At 38.5% G+C, this 5,853-nt stretch overlaps 1 non-coding gene across 1 annotated transcript; it reads right to left on the bottom strand.

The window, feature by feature from the left end:
- Positions 1 to 1,050: 1,050 nt before the first annotated feature.
- LOC112611233 lies at positions 1,051 to 1,157 on the bottom strand. The gene has a single exon (XR_003116601.1). It is a non-coding gene; the product is annotated as a U6 spliceosomal RNA (small nuclear RNA).
- Positions 1,158 to 5,853: the final 4,696 nt, after the last annotated feature.

Here is a 5,853-nt window from a genome sequence, read left to right as displayed (position 1 = left end):
TTGCAACCCCTGCTTTTTTCTGTTTTCCATTTGCTTGGTAAATTTTTCTCAATCCCTTCATTTTGAGCCTGTATGTGTCTTTGCATGTGAGATGGGTCTCTTGAAGACAGCATACCAACAGGTTTTGACTCCATCCAGCTTACCATTCTATGTCTTTTAATTGGGACATTTAGCTCATTTACATTTAATGTTAATATTGCTATGTGTGAGTTTGATCTTGTCATCATAACCAAAGCTCGTTATTTTACAGACTTATTTATGTGGTTGCTTCATAGTGTCAATGGTCTGTGTACTTCAGTATGTTTTTGTAGTGGCTAGTAACAGATTTTCCTTTTCATATTTAGTGCTTCCTTCAGGAGCTCTAGCAAGGCAAGCCTGGTGGTGACTTATTCCCTCATCATTTGCTTGTCTGAAAATAATCTTATTTCTCCTTCGCTTATGAAACTTAGTTGGGCTGGATATGAAATTCTGGGTTGGAAATTCTTTTCTCTAAGGATGTTGAATATTGGCCCCAAATTGCTTCTGTCTTGTAAGGTTTACACTGAGAGGTCTGATGGATTTCACTTTGTAGGTGACCCAGCCTTTCTCTCTGGATGACTGTAACATTTTTTCTTTCATTTCAACCTTGGAGGATCTGATGATTATGTGTCTTGGCGTTGACCTTCTTGTGAAGTATCTTACTGGGGCTCCCTAGATTTCCTGAATTTGAATCTTGGCCTGTCTTGCTAGTTTGGGGAAGTTCTCTTGGATGATATCCTAATGTATGTTTTCTAATTTGGTTCTGTCCTCCCTTTCTCTTTCAAGCAGCCCAATCAGTTGTAGGTTCAGTCTTTTTACATAGTCCCACATTTCTCAGAGGTTTTGCTCATTCCTTTTCATTATTTTTTCTCTATTCTTGTCTGTCCATCTTATTTCAGAAAGATAGTTTTCAAGCTCTGAGATTCTTTTCTCCACTTCATCTATTCTGCTATTGATACTGTGAATTTCTCATGTTGTGTTTTTCAGCTCCATCAGGTCAGTTATGTTTCTCTCTAAACTGGCTATTCCAGTAAAAATATGGAATGCTTCACAGATGTGTATGTCATCTTTGTGCGGCAGCCATGCTAGTTTTCTCTGTATTGTTCCAATTTTAATATAAGTGCTGCCAAAGTGAGCATGACAGTATATTTTAAAAATCGCATATGGGTTGTATTTATACCCCATTTATTTACTGACTCCAGAATTATGAAGCCATTTTAAAAATGGTTAGCAAATTTCCCATATCTAGTTTGCTAACAGATTTCAAAGAGCCAAAACATAAACAAAAGTAAAACATAATAATATGAAAGAATATACAGTATAATAATAAAAACTTATTTAATGTTAGGATTTACTATAGTCATCATTTATATATTAATTTATTATATAGCAATTTTTAACTCATAATCACTTATATTAATCCTTTGAAAAGTGCTTCCTTCTCGTAATATTTAACATGCTGGTTGATACATTCTAATATTTTTGTTGAGGTTTAATTGACATAAAATAATCAGTGCAGAAAGTCTTTAATTTGTTGAATTGATATACATATAAGCCACTCAAATAAACATTGCAATTAAATTGATAAGTATACCCACCAGCCCCAAGAGTATCTTTTTTGTAATTCATATAGAGTCCTACCACCTCTCCTTTCTGCAACTATTAATTTCCTTTCTGTCATTATAGTTTCTTTTTCTTTTTTAAGCATTTTATATAAGTGGAATCTCACATTATGTACTCACTTCGTGGGATTCATTTTACTAACGTGTTTTTGTTTTCAGATTTATTCACAGTTTGGTGTTAATCAACACTTTAAAAAAAATGTCTAAATAGTATCTTGTATAGGTATTCAATTTGTTTATTAATTTACCTGTTGATGGATATTTGGAATGTTTCCAATTTGATGCTTTACAAATAAAGCTATAAAAAGTTGTCCATAAATCTTCGTGTGAGCATAAATATCTAGGAATGAAATTTTTAGAATATATGCAAGTTCAAATTAGAAAGAATTTCTAAAAACTATATTATAGAAGAGGTGACTAGTAAGATGGCCAAATAGGAACAGTTCCAGTCTGCAGTTCCCAGAGAGATCAACACAGAAGATTTTGCATTTCTAACTGAGATACCCAGCTCATATCACTGGGACTGGTTAGACAGTGGGTGCAGCCCATGGAGGGCAAGCCGAAGCAGGGTGGGGAGTCACCTCACCCCAGAACCACAAGGGGTCAGGAATCCCTCCCCTAACCAAGGGAAGCTGTGAGGTACTGTGACATGAGGAACAATGCACTCCAGCCCAGATACTATGCTTTTCCCACAGTCTTAGCAACCTGCAGTCCAGGAGATTACCTTGGGTGCCTATGCCATCAGGACACTGCATTTCAAGCACAAAGCTGGGCAGCCGTTTGGTTAGACATAACTTTTTTTTTCTTTTTTTTCACACTCCAGTGGCACCTGGAATACCAGTGAGACAAAACCATTCACTCCCCTGGAAAGGGTGCTGAATTCAGGAAGCCAAGTGATCTAGCTCAGCAGATCCCACCCCCATGGAGTCTGGCAAGCTAAGATCCACTGACTTGAAATTCTGGCTATCAGCACAGCAGTCTGAAGTCGACCTGGGACACTGGAGCATCATCAGGGGAAGGCCATCCACCATTACTGAGACTTCAGTAGGTAGTTTTACGCTCACAGTGTAAACAAAGCTGCACAATGTTTGAACTGAGTGGAGCACACTGGAGCTCTGCAAAGCCTCTGTAGCCAGACTGCCTCTCTAGATTCCTCCTCTCTGGACAGGGCATCTGTGAAAGAAAGGCAGCAGCTCTAGTCAGGGGCTTATAGATAAAACTCTCATCTACCTGGGTCAGAGAACCCAGGAGAAGGGGCAACTGTGGGCACAGCTTCAGCAGACTTAAACGTTCCTGCCTGCCAGCTCTGAAGAGAGCAGCTGATCTCCCAGCACAGGGCTCAAGCTCTGCTAAGGGACAGATTGCCTACTGAAGTGGGTCCCTGACCCTTGTGTCTCCTGACTGGGAGACACCTCCCAGCAGGACTTGACATACATCTCCCAGCAGGGGTCGACAGTCACCTCACACAGGAGAACTCTTGTTGGTATCTGGCAGGTGCCTCTCTGGGACAAAGCTTCCAGGGGAAGGAAGAGGCAGCAATCTTTGCTGTTCTGCAGCCTCTGCTGGTAATACCCGGGCAAAGAGGGTCTGCAGTGGACCTCCAGCAAATTCCAGCAGACCTGCAGAAGAAGGGCCTGACTCATAGAAGGAAAACTAGCAAACAGAAAGGAATAGCATCAACATCAACAAAAAGGGTGTCCACACAGAAACTCCATTTGAAGATCACCAACATCAAAGACGAAAGGTAGATAAATTCATGAAGATGAGGAAAAACCACTGCAAAAAGACTGAAAATTCCAAAAACCAGAATGCTGCTTCTCCTCCAAAGGATCACAACTCCTTGTCAGCAAGGGAACAAAGCTGAATGAAGAATGAGTTTGACTAATGAACAGTAGCAGGCTTCAGAAGGTGGATAATAGCAAACTCCTCCAAGTTCTAACCCAATGCAAGGAAGCTAAGAACCTTGAAAAAAGGTTAGAGGAATTGCTAACTACAATAAGAGTTTACAGAAGAACATAAATGACCTGATGGAGTTGAAAAACACAGGAGGAGAACTTTGTAAGGCATACACAAGTATCAAGAGCCAAATTAATCAATCAGAAGAAAGAATATCAGAGACTGAAGATCAACTTAATGAAATAAAGTGTGAAGACAAGATTAGAGAAAAAAAAATAAAAGGAACAAGAAAAGTCTCCAAGAAATATGGGGCTATGTGAAAAGACGAAACCTACGTTTGATTGGTATACCTGAAAGTGATGGGGAGAATTGAACCAAGTTGGAAAACACCCTTCAGGATATTATCCAGGAGAACTTTCCCAACCTAGCAAGACAGGCCAACATTCAAATTCAGAAAAAACAGAGAACACCACAAAGATACTCCTTGAGAAGAGCAATTCCAAGACACATAATCATCAGATCTGCCAAGGTTGAAATGAAGGAAAACATGTTAAGGGCAGCCAGAGAGAAAGGTTGGGTTACCCACAAAGGTAAGCCCATCAGACTAACAGCAGATCTCTCTGCAGAGACCCTACAAGCCAGAAGAGAGTGGGGGCCAATACTCAACATTCTTAAAGAATTTTCAATCCAAAATTTCATATTCAGCCAAACTAAGTTTCATAAGTGAAGGAGAAATAAAATCATTTGCAGACGTGCTGAGAGATTTTGTCACCACCAGACCTTCCTTAAAAGAGCTCATGAAGGAAGCACTAAATATGGAAAGAAAAATCCAGTACCAGCCACAGCAAAAACATACCAAATTGTAAAGACCATCGATGCTATGAAGAAACTGCATCAACTAACGGGCGAACTAACCAGTTGGCATCATAATGACAGGATAAGATTCACACACAACAATATTAACCATAAATGTAAATGGGTTAAATGCCCCAATTAAAGGACACAGACTGGCAAATTGGATAAATAGTCAAGACCCATTGGTGTGCTATATTCAGGAGACCCATCACACATGCAAAGACACACATAGACTCAAATTAAAGGGATAGAGGAATATTTTCCAGGCAGATGGAAAGAAAAAAAAAAACAAAAAAAAAAAGGAGAGGTTGCAATCCTAGTCTGTAATAAAACAGACTTTAAATCAACAAAGATCAAAAAAGACAAAGAAGGGCTTACATAATGGTAAAGGGATCAATGCAACAAGAAGAGCTAACTATCCTAAATATATATGAACCCAATACAGGAGCACTCAGATTTGTAAAGTAAGTTCTTAGATACCTATACAGAGACTTAGACTGCCACACAATAATAGTGGGAGATCTTAACAGCCCACTGTCAATATTAGACAAAATTAACAAGGATATTCATGAGTTGAACTCAGCTCTGGACCAAGTGAAACTAATAGACATCTACAGCACTCTCCACCTTAAGTCAACAGAATATGCATTCTTCTCAGCACCACATAGCACTTATTCTAAAACTGACCACATAATTGGAAGTAAAACAATCCTCAGCAAATGCAAAAGAACAGAAATCATAACAAACAGTCTCTCAAACCACAATGCAATCAAATTAGAACTCAGGATTAAGAAACTCACTCAAAACTGCACAACTACATGGAAGCTGAACAACCTGCTCCACTGGGTAAATAACGAAATGAAGGCAGACATAAATAAGTTATTTGAAACCATTGAGAACAAAATGCAACGTATCAGAATCTCTGAGAAACAGCTAAAGCAGTGTTTAGAGGGAAATTTATAGCACTAAATGCCCACAGGAGAAAACAGGACATATCTAAAATCAACACCCTAACATCACAATTAAAAGAACTAGAGAAGCAAGAGCAAACAAATTCAACAGCTAGCAGAAGACAAGAAATAATTAAGATCAGAACAGAATTGAAGGAGATAGAGACACAAAAAACCCTTCAAAAAATCATTGAATCCAAGAGCTGTTTTTTTGAAAAATTTAACAAAAGAGATAGACTGATAGCCAGACTAATAAAGAAGAAAAAAGAGAAGAATCAAATTGACACAATACAAAATTATAAAGGGGATATCTCCACTGATCCCACAGAAATACAAACTATCATCAGAGTATTCTATAAAAACGTGAGCAAATAAACTAGAAAATCTAGAAGAAATGAATAAATTTCTGAACACATACACCCTCCCAAGACTAAACCAGGAAGAAGATGAATCTCTGCATGGACCAATAACAGGTTCTGAAATTGAGGCAGTATTAATAGCCTACAAACAAA

Source organism: Theropithecus gelada, chromosome 17 (genome assembly GCF_003255815.1).
Source record: "Theropithecus gelada isolate Dixy chromosome 17, Tgel_1.0, whole genome shotgun sequence".
In the NCBI taxonomy this organism is placed as follows: domain Eukaryota; kingdom Metazoa; phylum Chordata; class Mammalia; order Primates; family Cercopithecidae; genus Theropithecus; species Theropithecus gelada.
This window is presented reverse-complemented; position numbering and strand designations above follow the sequence as displayed.